The 20,732-nt window shown below is 38.6% G+C and overlaps 1 pseudogene across 1 annotated transcript; it reads left to right on the top strand.

Annotated features, from left to right (window-relative positions):
* Positions 1–17,603: 17,603 nt before the first annotated feature.
* Positions 17,604–19,653, top strand: LOC308417290 (RNA-binding protein EWS-like; annotated as a pseudogene). The gene is made up of 2 exons: positions 17,604–17,693; positions 17,886–19,653. The product of its transcript is annotated as an RNA-binding protein EWS-like (transcript).
* The last annotated feature ends 1,079 nt before the right edge of the window (positions 19,654–20,732 follow it).

The following is a 20,732-nucleotide window of genomic DNA, read 5'->3' as shown; positions in this document are numbered from 1 at the left end:
ATCTAATAGTAAAAGTACACTAAAATAAAACAAAAGAAAAATGAGTGCAAAATATAAAAGAAAAGGCAGGAGTTTAATGAATTAATCAGAATAATAAAAAAGCAAACTTTTTTCTTTTTTTCTTTTATTTTATTGGACATTTTAAGTATTTACATTTCAAATTTTATTCTCTTTCCCAGTTTTTACTCCTCCCATTCTCCTTCTCCCTGTTTCTATGCGGAATTTTTCCCTCCCACCCACCTACTCCCACTTCACTACCCTAGCAGTTTTTACTCTGGGGTATAAAGCCTTCATAGGACTTAGGGCTTTTCTTCCTATTGATGCCAGACAGTGACACCCTCTGCTACATATGCAGCTGTAGCCATGGGTCTCTCCATGTGTGCTCTTTTGTTGGTGGTTTAGTCTCTGCGATCTCTGGGGAGTCTGGTTGGTTGATATTATTATTCTTCCCATGGGGTTGCAAACTTCTTCAGCTCCTTCAGTCCTTTCTCTAACTCCTCCATTGAGGACCCTGTGCTCAGTCCAATGGTTAGCTGTAATCACCCTCATCTGTATCAATAAGACCCTGGCAGGGCCTCTCAGAAGACAACCATATTAGGCTTCTTTCTTCAATAAGTACTTTTTGGTATCAGCAATACTGACTGGGTTTAGTGGCTGTATATGGAATGGATCCCCAGGTAGGGCAGTCTCTAGATGGCCTTTCCTTCGGTTTCTGCTCCACTCTTTGTCCATGCATTTCTTTTAGACAGGAGCAATTCTGCGTTAAATTTTTGAGAAGATTGGAGAGCCCCATCCCCCAACCGAGAGCCTTGCCTCACCTCTGGATATAGTCTCTGCAGGCTCTCTCTTTTGTTGATCATTTCAGGTAATCTCATCTCTGTTGGGTCCTGGGTCTTGCTTTTCTGCCATCTTGGACTTGCTGGTGGCTACTCCCCAATTCTCCGTTCCCTTTTGCTATAAACTTCTGTTCAAATTCCTGACCCTCTATACATCATCCTTGTCTCCTCTCATACCTCATACTATCCCCATGTTTCCCCTCTCTCCTCTTTCTTCTTCCCAAGTTCCTTTCACCCTCTACCTCCTATGAGTATTTTGTTCCCCCTTCTTATTTTTCTTTTTATTTAAAAAAAAAAATTGGATATTTTCTTCACTTATACTTCAAATGTTATCCTCTTTCCCGGTTTCCCCTCTGCAATCCCCCATCACATTCCCCTCCCCTTACCTCTATGAGAATGTTCCCCCACCTACCCACTCCCTCCCATTTCTCATCCCTGGCATTCCCCTACACAGGAGTATTAAACCTTCACAGGGCCAAGGACCTCTCCTCTTGTTTATGCCTGATAAGGCCATCCTCTGCTACATATGTATGTTGCTGAAACCATGGGTCCCTTCATGTGTACTCTTTGGTTTGTGGTTTAGAAATCATTTCTCTTCCCACAACTTTATTTTAAAAGAACAGAGATGCATGTACAGATTTCCTTTTGAGAAGAGCAAAAGTCAAAGGAAACTGATGCAAAGATGATTAATACAAAGTAAAGTGAGTTAGTGAATGACAAGTTTAAATAACGCATATGAATAAAAATTAGAAATTAAGCAAAATATAATTTTGACTTTTGTTGAGACAGAATATCACATAGCCCAGGATAGCTTTGAATTCAATGTGTCACATGGCCTTGAATGTCTGATTCTCTTACACCCACTACTAATTCCTGAAATATGGGAGTATACCTTTATCCAATTTAAAAAGTAGAAAGGCTAGAATCTAACTTCTCTTCATGCTTAGGTAAACCCTCTACCAACGAAGCCACATCCCTAATTGCTCTCAATTAACAAAACACTAGTATACACTGGTATTTGTTGTCCACTGTTTCTCTTCAGGTATGGTAGACTCATTTTCTTCCTGAGACATGCCTACCAAGAATTTAAGTTGGCCAAAATCAAAATTGTTAAAACTCCACTTGTGGGGCTCTATGAAAGCTCTCAGAAGAATCATAATGTCATTAGATATTATTAAATGTCAATTCTATATGCATGTTTCAGAAAACAGGTAACTTTTAGTATGTGAAGAACAACTCATAGTCAGTGATTTAGAAACTTACTGTAGGTTTTCAAATAAGAGGTCTCCAGGGATTCTTTCCTCATACAATATACCCAATTCTTCGCTATTAAAAGTAGGTAATGGGACATTTATAATGACATCAGGCAACACCTTTATGAAAAACTAGGAAAAGCAAGGAAGCCTGTCATAGTTTCTTCTTAATCTCTATTCTTCCCTACTTCCTATCATTTAAAAGACAAGCTCAAAAACAGATACAGTGAAAGGTGGCTCATGGCTTTTTATCTCAGCCCATACCCTTGTGCATCCTTCCTCCAGCAACAATGGACCATCTAAATATTCCCAAATATAGTTTTCATGTGTTTAAATATCTATACTCAATATTATATGGGGCATTGTTCATTAAAACTTCCATACTGCCCTTTTGCCTGCCTCTCAAAGGAAATATTTCTTCCTTCCAAATAGATAGCAGAACAAGGAATACATTAGGACAAAAATCTAGTGATATAAAAGTGAACTTGAACTAGCTTAAAAAACTATTAGCCTTTCAAATAGAAGAGAAGTTTGAAAGACACCATAAATCAAAACTCAATACAGGAGTATTAGATGGTAAGCCTGAAAGATCTTCAAATATTAATTAGACTGTTTACTATTGAGCAGTGATTATATATAAAAAGTAAAAGAAAAACAGTAACCAAGATATAAAATACATTATATTATGTATTTGGTTGATTTTTTCATAGAGTGTAATATGATCCAGTGTGACTTGTGCAGATCAAGAAAAAAATCAATGAGTCCCATGTGTGTCCTTTTGTGTCTGAGTTACCTTACTCAGGATATTTTCTAATTCCATTTATTTGCCTGAAAAAACTCATGATGTCCTCATTCTTAATATCTGAGTAGTGTTCTATTGTGTAAATGAATCACAATCACATTTTTTGTATCTATTCTTTCATTGAGGGACATCTGGGTTGTTTCCAGCTTCTGGCTATTATAAATAAGACTGCTATTAACATAGTGGAGCATGTGTCCTTGTTATATGTTGGGGCATATTTTCAGTATATGCCAAAGAGTAGTGGATCTGGCTCTTCAATAACTATTTCCAAATTTGAGGAACTGCCAGATTGTTTACCAAAGTGGTTGGACAAGTTTGCAATCCTACCAGCAATGGAAAAATGTTCCTTTCTCCACATCATTTCCAGCATCTGATATCATCTGAGTTTTTGATCTTAGTCATTCTGATTGATTTCAGGTGGAATCTCAAGGTCATTTTGATTTGCATTGCACTGATAACTAAAGATGTGGAACATTTCTTTTTATTATCATCATTATTATCATTATTATTATTAAACACCTTTGTTGCAGTTTGTTTACCTTTTTGAAAAAAATCAAATTTTAAACTTTTTTACAAATCCCAAGGCACTGAAGTGGAGAGGGTGGTTGGGAGAGGGAGCACTTTCATGAAAGCAAGTTGAGGGGGAAGGGAAATGGGAGTGGGGGAAAAGGAAATAACATTTGAAGTGTAAATACAGAGAATGCCCAATTAAAAAACTCAACTTGACAAGATATGAAACAATTTAAACACCACTTCACAGCCCTTTGAGATTCCTCAGTTGAGAATTACTTTTTAGCTCTGTACACCATTTTAAAATATAATTATTTCTTTCTCTGGAGTCTAACTTTTTGAGTTCTTTCTATATTTTAGATACTAGACCTTTATCAAATGTAGCGTTGGTTAAAACAATCTTTTCCCAATCTATAGTTTGCTGTTTTGTCCTATTGACAGTGTCCTTTGACTTCCAGAAGCCTTTCAATTTTGAGGTGCCAAAGTTCAGAATACCCACGATACAACTCACAGATCATTTTAAGCTTAACAAGAAGGAAGACCACTTCAATCCCACTTGCAAGGGGAACAAAATAATTACAGGAGGTAGAGAGAGGGAGAAACCTGGGTCTGGGGGTGGGGGCAGGATCAAGTATGGAAAGTGACAGAAAAGTCCAGAGGGTCAGGAAATGAGTAGAAATAGGTACCATTGGAGGTTGGGGAACTGGGAAACGCCACTAGAAAGTCCAATAAACCAGGTAAGCAAGAGGTTTCTAAGACCCTATGGGGATAATAATTGAAATACCCAACAAAAGTGAGATACAACCTATAGAAACTACCTCCATTAGGTAGGCATGATTCCCAGTTGAGGGACGGGGCCATCTACTCATCTCAAAATTTTTATCCAGAATTATTCCTGACTAAAAGAAACAGAAGGACAAAAAATGGAGCAGAGACTGAAGGAAAGGCCACCCAGAGATCACTTGATGTAAGGATTCATTTGATCTGCAGACACCAAATCTTGACTCTCTTGCTGTTGCCAAGAAGTGCCTGTGGAAAGAAAACTGGTATAGCTGTCCCATGAGAGGCTCTGCTAGCATCTAACTAATACAGATGCAGTTTCTCACAGCCAGCCATTGAACTGAGCCCAGAACCCAAATCGTGGAGTTAGGAGAAAAACTGAAGGAGTTGAAGGGGATGTCAACCCCAAAGGAAGAACAACTATATCAACTAACTGGATCTCCCAGAGCTCCCAGGGACTAAAGCACCTACCAAAGAGAATACCTTAATGGTCCATGGCTCCAGCTACATATGTGAGAGAATTCCCTTATCTAGAATCAAATGTAGGGTGAAGATGCTGTGAAGGCTAGATGCCCCGGTGTAGGAGCATTCTATGGTAGTGAGGTGGGAGTGGGTGAATGGGTGAGGGAGAACCCTCATAGAAGCAGAGGTGAAGAGAGATGGGAGAGGGTGTGGAGCATAGGGAAAACCAGGAAGAAGACAACCTTTGAAATATAAATACATAAATAACCAGTAAAAAAGGAAGAAAAATCTATTTATAAGCTTCTTTCTGATCTTCCCAACTATAGTTATTTACACTTTATAGTGGCAGTAGACATCTTGATATCTTATTTAATTCTGATCCATTTTTAATTTTATTGTGTCTTTAAGATGCTTCAAAATATGATACTTTACTATATACCTCAAAGAACGACATGGAGTGTTCTAGCGCTGTGGAAAAGCAAATTAAGTATTGTGATATTCAAGAAAAGCAGTTTGTATAACTACTGTTCTATACTCCCATCTCTATCCATGTCATTTGGACTTTGGGAGTGAGCTTTTGCCTCATACTCTTCCCCTTAATTTGCCCTTAATATGTCTAATTGAACAATTTGTAATTTGGGTAAGTTAGGGCCTTAAGGAATTGTAAAATCAGTTTCAACACTGTTATTTAGTAAAACTGTGGATAAATTTAAGAGGGTTCTATTACTAGATGTTTTTATGCCTTTTTAAAATCTGCCTTAACAGATCTCATAAATAGATGAAGGGAAATGAGCATGGTAGGTATTATCTAAAATATTAATCTACTGATATATATAGATATATATATGTGTGTGTGTGTGTGTGTGTGTGTGTGTGTGTGTGTGTGTGTGTGAACATTATTTTGTCATTACACCTATTCAAATGATTGCCTGGCAATAGAATATATTGATTTTCCTGATCTCAAGAACAAATACGTATCACATATACAGCACTGATGAAAGTCTCCCTGTTTTTCAGGTCTACCTCTTTAGACTGTCTTGTAGAAAACCATGCTTACTGAAATGAGTCTCTTATATATGATCATTAGCAGAAGGTAGCTAAGATCTTGTAGCTCCAAAATTCTCTGCCAACATTTTTGTCTTTAAACAGCATGTCATTTCCAAACATAGTTTTTCACAGAGCTGTGCAGCATATAAGAGAAAATACCTGATGTCAAGATGCAGAAAGATATAAACAAAAATGAAAATTGTGAACTAAGTATATAACCTGAAAGCCTAGGAACTGGAAATCATACAGTTCTGCAGAAGCTGGAAGTTTTATGTCATAGGAGGGTGGTCTGAAAACCTTGATTGAATATTACACAATACATCAGATTTAGGAGAGCATAAGACACAATATTAGTGTGCACAGAGAAAAGGCACAATATTTCATAAAACTTTTCTGCATTACCTCAGCTTTTGTTACATGTCGGGTTTTATCTAAGAGTAAAATAACTGATAACTCATTTACCAATCAATGTTTTAAGAAACTTAGTAATATAAATTTAAGATAAATTGCCATATATGCAATTTATTGAAGATATAAGAAGAAAATATATGGACTCAGTGTTTAGTATTTCCTCAGACTATCAAAATTTTAAATGAAAAATACAAAATATAAATCCAATTTTAATAATCTTTATATTAGGCGTTTATTTTCTCTTTAGATTATTCCTTGATGCAACTGTTGGCCATTTAACAGGTCACAAGAGTGTTTTCTATTATACACAAGTAATATAAGACTATAAAGTTGATAAAAATATATTTAAAGACAAAGACATTTATACTAACTTGTATTCTCTCTCCCTCCCTCCCTCCCTCTCTCTCTCTCTCTTTCTCTCTCTCTCTCTCTTCCTCCCTTCCTCCCTCCCTCTTTCCCTCCCTCCCTCCCTCCCTCCCTCTCTCTCTCTCTCTCTCTCTCTCTCTCTCTCTCTCTCTCTCTCTCTCTCTCTCTCTCTTTCTGTGTGTCTGTGTGTCTGTGTATCTGTGTTTGTATCTGTGTATGTCTCTTTGTGTCTGTGTGTGTCATTTTGTGTCAGTGTGTGTTTATATGGAACTCTATATAGGAAATTATTCATTCATGAGGAAATAATTCATGTTCTCTCTACTATTCATAAGAAACAGAAGGAATTTCAATAATCTTTAATAAAAGTCATTATTTTACACCACCTTGCCTTAATACATGTCCCCTGCTCTATTGAGGAATGAACATGGCATAAACAGTGCAGAGGTGAAGTGTTTGCTTCTTTGTGCTCTGCTAAGGCTACAGGAATTCGTAATGTAAAAAATAGTGTTTCTGTCCTGTGTGTGACTCCAGGCTTCTCAGTCCCATTAGACAGAACACACAACCGCCTTGGACTTCCTTTTTTTTCTCCTCATTCAAATCTGTCCTCCCGACGTGTGGCTATACCTCAGCTCTTACATGTTATAGTTTCTTGACAGTGCTTGTCTTAGTTCTCAGAATGGATTTCTGAAGGTCAAGATGGCAGAGTTAAAGTCACTAAGACAGAGCAAGTACCCACCTGAGATGGTGTCTGAGAGCATGAAATAGCACATTCTGAGACAGTTTTATCTTTCAAAGGGCCCCCTTTCTGCCAGGAGAAGCATATGAAGTATTCCTTTGAAAAAGCACAAGAAAGGTTTAATCTTATTTTTCTCTTCCTGGTTTGACCCCAGACACCAATGTGGATCCATTTTTTCTTTAGATTTTTAACTTGCTGTGAAATAGGATTAATAAAAAAAATCAAATTTCTGCTTGATTTTTCAAAAAAGAATCTTAGGACTACAGATCACTTGAAAATTTTCTCTACTTTGCTTTGGCACAGTGGATGTAAGGTAGACACAGAGCTAGGTAAAATTTTATCTTTATTACTCCAACAGCTACTAGCATTGAAGCTGTCATTTTTTCTCAACTTTTAAACATAATGAAATATATCATATAGACAGCTTAAATCTAAGATGCACCCCATTGGCTCATATTTTGAGTGGTGGATCCTCTGTTGGTGGAACTATTTTGAGAAGTTCTTGAAACTTAAGGAGGTAGGACCTAGTTAGACAAAGTGAATACTCAAGGTACAGCCTGGAGATTTGCTCTCACTGGCCACTTTCTACAGTCTTTGCTTCCTGGTCAACAATAATGTCATGTGACCCATTCTTCTGTGCCTTCCCTGCTACACTGACTGAACCCTTTGAAAGCATGAACCCAAAGGAATCTCTCATCTTTTCAGGATTTTGCTACTTGAAAAGTGAGCCACAAGAGTAATAATGTAGACCTCTCATAAAAATCAGTGTGTTAGATAATATCTAACACATTCCATCTTGTAAATGCTATCTGACAATAGAAATGAAAATCAAATCTTACATCTCTACAACAGCAGTAGACATTCTTAGCTAGTAGGCCATCTTTTCAGCTGCCACATTTATTGTTATTAATTTCAGTGTGTTTCATACTTCTGTGAACTCTTTTGAATACAATGGGTAAAGTATATCATATTTATAAAAAAAATCAGTTTCATATTTAACAAACTACCTTCAGAATAATTATATCTATTTTAACTTTTCAGTTAAGGACAATAAAATTGATCCTTTAAAAGGTAAGTATCTCAATGACCAGAACATCATGAACTTAAGTTTATACTTGAGGACATTTCACATATTTAGTATGGCACTATGCTAAACCAAGAGTTTAGTTACTGAGAGGACATGAATTTGTCTTGCTCCAGTGAGAGATTAAGTTGTAGAGGTTCAGATAGTACTCCTGTAATCACTTTTTTCTCCACTGGTCTATTAGGTTTCTAAGACCTTGGTGGCAAAATAAAAGCCTGAGTAAAATGCCCTGATGCAGGCTTGTAATACTGAACTCATAAAAGTTGTTAACAACATCAGGTGCTCAAGACCAGCCTGTACTACAGAATAAAATCATGTCTCCGTGTTTTTTATGTTCTGATATAGTGTTAACAATTAAAAATGTGTTTATCAAAATTTCACTTATAAATTAACCTGAAATATTGATCTTCTATAGTTATTTACCAAATTGTAGACTTAATAAATATGGAAAGTTGTAAGGTTGTTAAATTAAATAGGTGAGACCTTCACAATTAAGTTTTCAAAAATTATCTGAGTGGTGTGATGCTACTTTGTGTGTCTTTTCACTTTGATCATTACTTTCATGTTTCTTTGTCAATGTATGCTTCAGACAATGCTTGCACTTCTGTAGTGGTGACACACAACCCAGAGTTCCCAGGGCTTTCAGCATAGAAATTTTTGCCTAATGTTGTATATTCTATCTTCTGACCTGGAAAAGACTTACCTGTGAATGCCACATACCTTGGGTTCATCAAGCCAGTCTACCACAAGCCCACCACTCACAGATCCACACACTTACCGAAGGCCCCACACTAAAGACCGATCATCTACATAAACAATATTAGCACAGGCCCGCCACAGTACAGACTTAAAACCCCACAAAATTTCCCTCCCTCCTTCCTTTTGTCCCTGCTTTCCTTCCTTCCACTATGTATTTTATGTTTCTTTTTAAATTCTTCCCTTTAATCTCTGTAAATTATTAAAAGGTTCATGACTAGAGTTTTCTATCTTTATCATGTCACCAACTAGTGCTCTGAGACCCGACTGACCCATATCTACACTATGATTGTCACCTGGGTGAAGACAAACTCTATGGAAGACTGAACTCTTTATTCTTCTCTTTCTGCCCACCATCTTCTGCTGTTATATATCTAAAGAATGGCTCATGGTAGTAAGCCAAATTCACCCCATTAACTTTTGAATCTGTCTTCTGTCTACCTCCCACCCATCAGTATTAAGATTCCCATTCCCTTAGTATTAGTATCTTCTTCCTGAGGCAGCTAGAATGTCCAATCTGAGCTGCCTACATTTTTGCTTGGTTCTTCCATGCTTTCTCAAAATTACAAATATCTGTCTCCCTTCAATCCTGAGACCCTGAAACAGTTACCCCTTGTTCACATCATGAAGAGAATGTCTAAAATAAATGATAGGTTCTTCAACATCAGATGTAGCCTGCAACCACAACAGCTTCAGGTTAACAGCCTGCTTCGGTTCTTTTCCTTGAAGGGGACAGGAAAAGGCAACAAATCTAACTGTGAACTGTAACAACAAAGGATCACTTATTTTGAAAAAAAATAAATTGCTCTGGAAGTATGAGATTAGGTTTAGCACAGCCTAACAACCTCTACTGTCAGAACATACTGATTTCTTCTTCCGAGTGCCTTCACTAGGGCTGTACAATCTTGTATTTATGTAATTTTTATAATTTAGTCTCTAGTTAATAGTGAAGGCAGTCCTTTTTTTTTTTTTTTTTTTTTTTTTTTTTTTGCAAGAGCAACATCATTTTCTCAGACGTATTTGCCTTCCTTCTTTTTGCTTTTGAAGATTGGCTTCTATATGCTTCAATTATTTCTCCCCATTTTTGTGAGATTTCCCATGATTCTGGAGACCCACAAGCAGCTTCCTTTGTCTGGACTTCTATAGAATTTATACTTGGTGCTGCAACCTTTTGGCACTTTTCCAGTTCTTAGTTGTTTTTGCTCATTTGGCCAGCAGTGTCTTTTGTGTTATGTAAGTACAATGTTTCAACATACATACATATGTCAGAATGAATATTTTCTCCTACAAGCCGAGGAAAACTGATACTAACAGGAAAAGAAGACTTGGTGCATAACTTTCAGCAACATCAGTAAAGATGAAAGAACAAGGCCTTAGTTTTAAAACTAGAGATAGGGAAAAAATACTGAGAAGAACAATGAAATCATTTATCAGTTAATTAAATTCTGAAATTCATCATTTTTATATGCATGCAGTGTCCCTGCTTCTATTCTAAGTTCAAGTGTATGAATGTCAATGCTGAATTACAATTGAGTCTTTGTGAATGAGTAACTATCTCAAGGTTGGAAGGAGATTAAGCATGCAGTTATGAGAGTCACAGTTAGTACCCTGGAAATTGTAGGTATAACTAAGGGTCACTTGAGCATCCCAGAATCTGCATGATGTCAGCTTTTGATAATATGGTCCTATATCATAATGCCACTCTGATAACTGCTTATTTTGAAAAGTTAGAATGATGTAATGGCAGGAAATGAAATTCCTTCCAGAACTTTCACCTTAAGCAAAAAAAAAAAAAAAAAAAAAAAATGAATGTCACAAAAGTGACAGGCACAAAAAATTTTTATAGTAATACTGATAGTAAAGTGTATTTTTAGTGACAGAAGCCTATGGATGTATCTGAAACCATTCTTTCATTCATGTTCATTTGTATTCACAAATAGGTATTTGCATTCAGTTAAACAAGCTAATATTAATTGGTGTTTCATAAATTTGAGTAGTTTCCATCAAGGGAGGGTCATAGAACTAGTGTCTACACACTCACTTACATTAGTGTAAAATTATATGTTTGTATGTGTAAACTGTGGTCTCAGTGTCTACACAATATTATTGGTATTTTAAGAACCATATATAAGCAGAGCCTGGCCCAACTGCCATCCGGAAAGTGGGCTCGTACAGGCTGAGCAACTGGTGAGTGGGAGACCTAGGCTGCTGGGGAGCAGAGGGATCTCTGCGGAGTGCACACAAAAAGGGCACGCCCTGCCCTGACCTGCCCTGTCCTCCCCGATCCAGTGACCGGGAAAAGATCTTAGGAACTTCTGTTCCCACCCTGAGACGACTTCAGGACACAGAGCAGAGCCTGGCCCAACTGCCAGCCGGAAAGGTGGCTCGGAGAGGCTGAGCATCTGTGACCAGGAACAGATCTTAGGAACGTCTGTTTCCACCTGGAGGCGATTTCAGTACACAGAGCGGAGCCTGGCCCAGCTGCCACCCGGAACCTGGGCTGCCGGAGAGTAGAGAGATCTCTGCGGAGTGCACACAGAAAGTGTACCAGGGACACAGACCAGATACAAGGGAAAGGCAAGAACATATCACTGACAACAAAATGGCGAGAGGAAAGAGAAAGAGTATATCCCAAGGAAACCAAGACAATCTAGCAACACCAGAACCCAGCTCTCCGATAGTATCAAACATCGGAATTCCAAACACTCCAGAAAAAGAAGACACAGACCTGAAATCATGCCTCAAGACGCTGATAGAGTTACATAAACAAGAAAGGGAGGAAAAGCAAAAAGATTCAGAAGCTTTTAAAGAAGAAACAAGAAAAACACTCAAAGAACTCAAAGAACGAGAGGAAAACAGAACCAAAGAAATAAAGGAATGGAAGAGGGATATTAAAACAGAAATTGACACAATAAAGAAAACGCTAAAAGAGATAACCCTAGAGTCAGAAGACCAAAAAAAGAAATCAGGAGTCACAGAAGCAAGCATTTTAAACAGATTACAAGAGATCAAGGAGAGAATCTCGGGGGCAGAAGACAACATTGCAAACATAGACAAAACAGCCAGAGAAGATGCAAAAAACAAAAATCTCCTAGCCCAAAATGTCCAGGAAATACAAGACACAATGAGAAGACCGAACCTAAGGATAATAGGAATAGAAGAGGGAGAAGAGTATCAACTAAGAGGCACAGTAAATATCTTCAACAAAATCATAGAAGAAAACGTCCCTACCCTCAAGAATGAGATGACTAAAAGCATAAAAGAAGCCTTCAGAACTCCTAATAGGTTGGACCAGTAAAGAAATACCTCCCGACAAATGATAGTAAAAACATCAAGTGCCCAAAGTAAAGAAAGAATACTAAAAGCAGTAAGGGAAAAAGGTCAGGTAACATATAAAGGCAGACCAATCAGACTCACACCCGATTTCTCAACAAAGACTATGAAAGCCTGAAGAGCCTGGACATACATCATGCACTCCTTAAGAGAGCACAAGTGCCAGCCCAAGCTGCTATACCCAGGAAAACTATCAATCACCATCGATGGAGAGACAAAGATATTTCAAGACAAATAAAAATTCACACAATATCTGACCACAAACCCAGCACTACAACAAATTATAGGTGGAAAACCCAATACAAGGAGGAAAAATACAGCCTAGTAAAAACAAGAAAACTCCTAAACAAGAAAACTAAAAGGAGAAAAAAACACAGACACAACTCAAACCAAAAAAGCAAAAATGGCAGGAAACAGAAACAATTATTCCTTGATATCTATTAACATAAATGGTCTCAACTCCCCAATAAAGAGACATAGACTATCAGACTGGATACATAAACAAAATCCAGCCTTTTGCTGCATACAGGAAACTCATCTCAGAGACAGAGACAGACACTATCTCAGAGTAAAAGGGTGGGAAAAAAACTTCCAAGCAAACAGCTCCAAGAAGCAAGCTGGAGTGGCTATTCTAATATCGAATAAAGTAAATTTCCAACCAAAAGTTATCAAAAAAGATAAAGAAGGACACTTTTTACTCATTACCGGGGAAATCTGTCAGGAGGAACTCCTAATCCTTACCATATATGCTCCAAATAAAAAATCACCCACATTCATAAAAGAAACTCTACTAAAGCTCAAAAAATACATTTCACCCCACACAATAATAGTCGGAGACTTTAATACTCCACTCTCACCAATGGACAGATCAGGGAAACAGAAACTGAACAAGGACACTACAAAACTAGCAGAGACTTTGAAGTAACTAGAATTAATAGATATATACAGAACATACTATCCTAAAGTAAAAGAATACACCTTTTTCTCACCACCCCATGGCACCTTCTCAAAAATTGACGACATAATTGGACACAGAACGAGCCTTCATTGATATAAGAAGATTGAAATACTCCCATGCATCCTCTCAGATCACCATGGTCTACGGCTGGTCTTTAACAACAACAAAGACAACAAAATGCCCACATACAAATGGAAACTAAACAACGCTCTGTTAAAGGATAGCAGGGTCAAAGAAGAAATAAAGAAAGAAATTAAGGATTTTCTAGAATTCAACGAAAACGATAACACAACATACCCAAACCTATGGGATTCAATGAAAGCAGTATTGAGAGGAAAACTCATAACCCTAAGTGCTTCCAAAAAGAAACTGGAGAGAGCTCACATCAGCAACCTGACAGCACAGCTAAAAGCCCTAGAACAAAAGGAAGCAGATATACCCAAAAAGAGTAGACGGCAAGAAATAATCAAAATTAGGGCAGAAATAGACCGAATAGAAACAAAAAGAACCATTGAAAAAATCAACAAAACAAAGAGTTGGTTCTTTGAGAAAATCAACAAGATTGATAAACCCCTAGCCAGACTAAATAAAGGGCAAAGAGAGAGAATCAAAATTAACAAAATCAGAAAGCAAAGTGGTGACATAACAACTGAAACTAAGGAAATTCAAGAAATCATCAGATCCTACTACAAAAACTTATACTCCACAAAATTGGAAAATCTGGAGGAAATGGACGAATTCCTAGACAGATACAAGGTCCCAAAGTTGAACCAGGACCAAGTAAACCATCTAAATAACCCTATAACACCTAAAGAAATAGAAGAAGTCATTAAAAGCCTCCCAACCAAAAAAAGCTCAGGTCCAGACGGGTTCAGTGCAGAATTTTATCAGACTTTTATTGAGGATATAACACCAATACTCGCCAAGCTATTCCAAAAGATAAAATCAGATGGAATATTACACAACTCATATTTTGAGGCTACAATAACCCTCATACCTAAGCCACACAAAGACCCAACAAGGAAAGAGAACTTCAGACCAATCTCACTTATGAACATTGATGCAAAAATACCCAACAAAATCCTTGCAAACCGAATCCAAGAACACATCAAAACCATCATTCATCATGACCAAGTAGGCTTCATCCCTGGGATGCAGGGATAGTTTAACATAAGGAAATCCATCAATGTAATCCACCATATAAACAAACTTAAAGACCAAAATCACATGGTCATCTCACTAGATGCTGAGAAAGCATTCGACAAAATCCAACACCCCTTCATGTTAAAAGTCCTGGAAAGAACAGGAATCCAAGGCCCATATTTAAACATAATAAAAGCAATATACAGCAAACCAACAGCCAACATCAAACTTAATGGCGAGAAACTTGAAGCAATCCCACTAAAATCAGGGACTCGACAAGGCTGCCCACTCTCCCCCTACCTATTCAACATAGTACTGGAAGTCCTGGCTGGAGCAATTAGACAGCAAAAGGAGATCAAGGGAATACAAATCGGAAAGGAAGAGATAAAAACATCACTCTTTGCCTATGACATTATAGTGTACTTGAGTGACCCCAAAAATTCCACCAGAGAACTCCTACAGCTGATAAACAAGTTCAGCAAAGTGGCTGGATACAAAATTAACTCAAACAAATCAGTAGCCTTCCTATACTCAAAGGACAAACATGTGGAGAAAGAAATTAGGGAAAAGGTACCCTTCACAATCGTTACAAAAACTATGAAATACCTTGGTGTGACTCTAAATAAGAAAGTGAAGGACCTGTATGACAAGAACTTCAAACCTCTAAAGAAAGAAATTGAGGAGGATCTCAGAAAATGGAAAGATCTCCCATGCTCATAAATTTCAAAGATCAACATCTTAAAAATGGCCATCCTACCAAAACCAATCTACAGATTCAATGCAATCCCCATCAAAATTCCAACCCAGTTCTTCATGGAATTGGAAAGATCAATGTGCAATTTCATATGGAATAACAAAAGACCTAGAGTAGCGAAATCCATCCTCAACAACAAAAAAACATCTGTGGGAATCACTATCCCTGACCTCAAGCTATATTACAAGGCAATTGTGCTGAAAACTGCATGGTACTGGTACAGAAATAGGCAGGTGGATCAATGGAATAAAATAGAAGATCCAGAAATGAGCCCTCATGTATATGGTCACCTGATTTTTGACAAAGGAGCAGTAAACATTCAATGGAAAAAGGACAGCCTATTCAACAAATGGTGCTGGTCCAACTGGCACTCAACATGCAAAAGAATGAAAATAGACCCGTTCTTATCTCCTTGTACAAAGCTCAAGTGTAAGTGGATTAAAGATCTCCACATTAAACCAGATACACTGAAACTATTAGATGAGAAAGTAGGGAAAACCTTAGAACACATAGGCACAGGAGAAAATTTTCTGAACAAAACACCAATGGCTCAAGCTCTAAGGTCAAAGATTAACAAATGGGACTTAATGAGATTGCAAAGGTTCTGTAAGGCTAAGGACATCGTCAAGAAAACAAAACGGCAACCAACAGAATGGTAAAAGATCTTTACCAACACCACATCAGATAGAGGCCTAATATCCAAGGTCTACAAGGAACTCAAAAAGGTAGACACCAGAGAATCAAATAACCCTATTAAAAAATGGGGTACAGAGCTAAACAAACCATTTTCAGTTGAGGAACACCGAATGGCCGAGAAACATCTGAGGAAGTGCTCGACATCCTTAGCCATCAGGGAAATGAAAATCAGAACAACCCTAAGATTCCACCTCACACCAGTCAGATTGGCCAAGATCCAAAACCCAGATGACAGCAGATGCTGGCGAGGCTGCGGAGAAAGAGGAACACTTCTCCACTGTTGGGGGGTTGCAACTAATACAACCACTCTGGAAATCTGTCTGGCAATACCTCAGAAAATTGGATATAGTACTACCTGAAGACCCAGCTATTCCACTTCTGGGCATATACCCCAGAGACACTTTAATACACAACAAAGATATATGCACCACAATGTTCATAGCTGCTCTATTTATAATAGCCAGAAGCTGGAAAGAACCCAGATGTCCTTCAGGAGACGAATGGATACAAAAATTGTGGTACATATACACAATGGAATACTACTCAGCCACCAGAAACAATGACTTAACCAAATTCTTAAGAAAATGGCTGCATCTAGAGAAAATCATCCTGAGTGAGATAACCCAGTCACAAAAGAACAGACATAATATGCAGTCACTGATAGTGGGATGCTAACCCCAGAGGCTTGCACTCCCCCAGAAACAACTCACAGACTGTATGAAGTCCAAGAAATAAAGAAAACAAAAAATATACATATATTCACAAAACAAGAAGACTTTGACTATTTCCATGTTGCGTTTTGTTTTGCATGTACTTTACGCTTATTGCAACTAGTAGGTTTTCAATGCATACTGTCAAGCCCTTGAAAAAAATCAAGTACTGACTAAAAAATATATTCACATGGTTTTATGTAAAATTTATTTTAATGTCTGAAAAAACAGTACTGACAAAAATGTATAATTTTAAGCAAAAAATGTTTAAAATCTGTACATTTATCTTTGTTTTGCAAAATAAAGTCGTTTAAAAAATAAAAAAACATTTCTTATGTTTAAAAAAAAAAAGAACCATATATAAAGTATACAGTTATGATTAATCTCATCAATGTCCCCAAATGTTCATGTGTTGAAATCTTTTGTCCATAGTTCATGGTGTTGTTGAGTCATGATGAAAATTAGTTAGAGAATGTAGGTTATTGTAAATAAATCCATAGGTTATTGGCAATAAATCCTTGACAGATATAGTATACTCTCTGCCGTCTTCCTCCTTTGAGAATCTATGAGATAAACAACTTTTCTATGCCAGGTGTCTCTCTATGATGCTATGCCTTGCCACAGATCCAAAGTTACTGGATCAGGCAATCATGTATGAAAACTTCTAAAATGGTGAGAGGGTATAATCATCATAGGTTGACTATTGCCGGTATTTTGTCACAGCAGAAATCTAATGTCCTAATTACTTTTCTATTGCACTAAAGGGACATCATGACAAAAAATAAATTTTTCAAAGGGGGCACTCAGTTGATAGCTTTCCTACAGATTCAGGCACTCAATCAATGATCATCATGGCAAGAAGCATGACAACAAGAGGGTAGACATAGCACTGAGAGCAATAGCTAGTAGCTTGAATCTTATCTAAAAGTTAAAGGCAGAGAGCAAGAGACAGAGATTGGACATGGCATGAGCTGTTCAAATATCAAAGCCCATTCCAAGTGGCACACCTCTTCCAACAAGACCACACCTCCAAATTCATTCCAAAACATTATTCAGGTATTTAAATATATGAGCCAATGGAAGATATGACTATTCAAACCAGCACATTACACTCCTTGGCTTTCATAGTTTTCTAGAAACATCATAAGAAAAATCCATTTAATCCAACTTCAGGAGTCCCTATAGTCTTTCACAATCTCAAGACTATTTAAAAATCCCAAATTCAGAGAGGAAGTTGGAGGTTGAGAGAACAAGGAAGAAGGAGAAAAAATTGTGTCCATGGATTACAGTACCTATAGCTAAGCTGCAGTCCAGGAGGGCTACATTGCTTATACATCCCAGCCAACTCAAGGATATTCACAGACCACCCAGGCATATGGGAAACAACACTATGGAACCTATGGACAGCCTACTGATGTCAGCTATACCCAGGCTCAGAGCACTGCCACTTAACAGTAGGCAGTATATGCAACTTCTTAAGGACAGGTTCCGGCTGGCTATTCCACACCAACTGCCCCCCAGGCACACAGCCAGCCTGTCCACGGATATGGCACTGGTGCTTATGACATCACCACTGCTACAGCCACTCCAACACAGGCCTCTTATGCAACTCAGTCTGCACATTGTACCCAGCCTGCCAACCCAGCTTATGACTAGCAGCCAGTAGCTACCACACTTACAAGACCCCAGGATGGTAACATGCCTGCTGAGACTAGTCAACCTCAAGCTAGCACATGGGGTTATAAGTAACCCAGCCTACGATACGTACAGATATCTAAAGTTACTCCCAGGTACTTGGAACTACCCAATGCATCCACCTCCATCTTATCATCTCCTCTTCACAGCCGACGAGTTTCGATAAGAACAGTTACTTTAAGCAGGACACCTATGGGCAGCTGAGCAGCTATGGGCAGCTGAGTTCATTCTGACAGGACCACCCGAGTAGCATGGATGTTTATGGGACGGAGTCTGGAGGATTTTCCAGACCAGAAGAAAACCGAAGCTTGAGTGGCCCTGATAACTAGGGCAGGCAAAGAGGGGGATTTGATTCTGGAGGCATGAGCAGAGGTAGGCAGGGATGAGGACATGGTGGAATGGGCTCTGGAGACCGAGGTGTCTTCAATAAGCCTTGTGGACTCATGGATGAAGGACCGTCTCTTGTTCTAGGCCGTCCTATAGATCCCGATGAAGACTCTAACAGCAGTTGCGATTTATGTGTAAGGATTAAATGACAGTGTGACTCTGGATGATCTGGCAGAATTCTCTAAGCAGTGTGGGGTTGTCAAGATGTACAAGAGAACTGGACAACCCATAATCCATGAAAGTCTAAAGGTGATGCCACAGTGTCCTATGAGGATCCACCAACTGCCAAGGATGCTGTGAAATGGCTTGAAGGGAAAGATTTTTAAGGAAGAAAACTTAAAGTTTCTCTTGTCCGAAAAAAGCCTCCAATGAACAGCATGTGGAGTAGCATGCCACCTCGTGAGGGTAGAGGGATGCCACCACCACTTCCTGAGGTCCTGGTAACACAGGAGGTCCTGGAAGCCATGGAGGATACAGAGGAGGTTTCCCTCCAAGAGGGCCCCGAGACTCCAGAAAGAACCACTCTGGAGGAGGAAATGACCAGCACCGAGCTGGAAACTGGCAGTGTCCCAATCCGGGCTGTTGAATCCAGAACTTCACCTGGAGAACAGAATGCAACCAGTGTAAGGTCCCTAAGCCTGAGGGCTTCCTCCTGCCATCCTTTCCACCTCCTGATGGTGTTCGTGGCCGAGGTGGCCCTGGTGGCTTGTGAGAAGGAAGAGGTGGACAGTAGTGACAGAGGTAGAGATGGAGGAGGCTTTGGCGTGCACATGGCATGGACCAATGTGGCTTTGGTGGAGGAAGACGAGGTGGTCCTGGGGGGCTTCCTGGACCTTTAATGGAAAAGATGGTAGGAAAAAGAGGCAGATGTGGAGGACCTGAGAGAATGGATAAAGGCAAACACCATCAGGGATGCAGAGATCGGCCCTACTAGAGACCTGCAGAGCTGCATTAACAAATAGATTTATATTTTAAAGCAAAAAATAATGTTTTAAATTTATAATTACATATTTATAATGTTAGCAACAATATTATGATTATACCTTGCCTGTACTGTTGTTTTTTTTTCATTTAAGTAATTCTTCTTTTTTCAATTTTATTGGATATTCTCTGTATTTACATTTCAAATGTTACATCCTCCCCTGGCTCACTTTCCTCTCTCCTCCCCCTTAACTTAAATCCATGAAGGGGTTCCCTCTCCCAATCACCCTCTCCACCACAGTAGCTAGGCTGATGATCATATTGTTCTTCCCATGAGGGTGCAAACCTTTCAACTCTCTCAGTCCTTTCTCTGGCTTTTTTATTGAGGTCCCCGTGTTTAGTCTGATGTTTAGCTGCAACCATCCTCATCTGTATCTGTATGACTCTGGGGGAGCCTCTGAAGTGACATTCATGTCTGGTTCCTGCCAGTAAACACTTCTTAGTATCAGTAATAGTGCCTGGGTTTGGTGGCTGTGTATGATGTGGTTCTCCAGGTGGGGCAGTCCATGTAAATCTTTTCTTCAATCTCTGCTCCTCTGTTTGACATTGTATTTCCCCACCTGTTTTGTTCTCCCTTCTAAGAAGAAATGAGCCATCCACTTTCTAGTCTTCCTTTTTTTTTTTTTTTTTTTTTTGATCTTCTTAAGGCCTGTGGATGATTTCTTAGGTATTCTGAACTCTTTGTTGGGGGGGTGAGGAGGGGACTAGTATCTTCTTATAAGTGAATACAAAACCTGAGTTTTCTTTTTTGACTAGGTAACCTCACTCATGATGATAGCTACAAGTTCTGTCCATTTGCCTAGGAATTTCATGAACTCGTTGTTTTTAATAGGTAAGTCGTACTCCAATGTCCAGTGATACCTCAGAAAACTGGATATAGTACTACCTGAAGACCCAGCTATTCCACTTCTGGGCATATACCCCAGAGACACTTTAATATACAACAAAGATATATGCACCACAATGTTCATAGCAGCTCTATCTATAATAGCCAGAAGCTGGAAGGAACCTAGATGTCCTTCAGAAGATGAA

This window comes from Micromys minutus (assembly GCF_963924665.1).
Source record: "Micromys minutus genome assembly, chromosome: 1".
Classification (NCBI taxonomy): Eukaryota; Metazoa; Chordata; class Mammalia; order Rodentia; family Muridae; genus Micromys; species Micromys minutus.
The sequence above is the reverse complement of the archived record's forward strand: the minus strand, read 5'-3'. Positions and strand labels throughout refer to the sequence as shown.